Genomic DNA, 511 nt, shown 5'->3' on the forward strand with positions numbered 1-511 from the left:
GTTTTTGGTTTTTGTTACTATTTCATTTTTTGTATAAAAGGATTTTGTGAGATAAAAATGAGGAACTTATTATTTGTTAGCTCATGTATATATAAACAAGTGAAAAATAACCGAAAAAATTTTTAGCTGTTACTTTATCTGATTTTTAATTTAAAAATCATTTAACTCGTTTTTTTTGGGCCATTGTCCATTCTCAGTTACAAACAATGTTGGCTATCGACATCACCTACTACTAGTTTTATATTATAATAATGAAAGAGTTTCAAGTATATCGAGAAACTGATATTCAGTTGTTTTAACTGTTGAAATATAAAAAATATATAAAATATATTAATTAAAATCAACGGTTAAAATAATTGGAACACTAATATTTTCGATACATTTAAAATTTTTCTTATAATAATACATAAGGGGAAAAAAACAAATAAAACTGTTGTATTAATATCAGCAGCAGTATACAAATATATATGTATATTAAGTTATTAACGCAACATAATAAAATCATGTCAAT

This window comes from Arachis ipaensis, chromosome B02 (assembly GCF_000816755.2).
Source record: "Arachis ipaensis cultivar K30076 chromosome B02, Araip1.1, whole genome shotgun sequence".
In the NCBI taxonomy this organism is placed as follows: domain Eukaryota; kingdom Viridiplantae; phylum Streptophyta; class Magnoliopsida; order Fabales; family Fabaceae; genus Arachis; species Arachis ipaensis.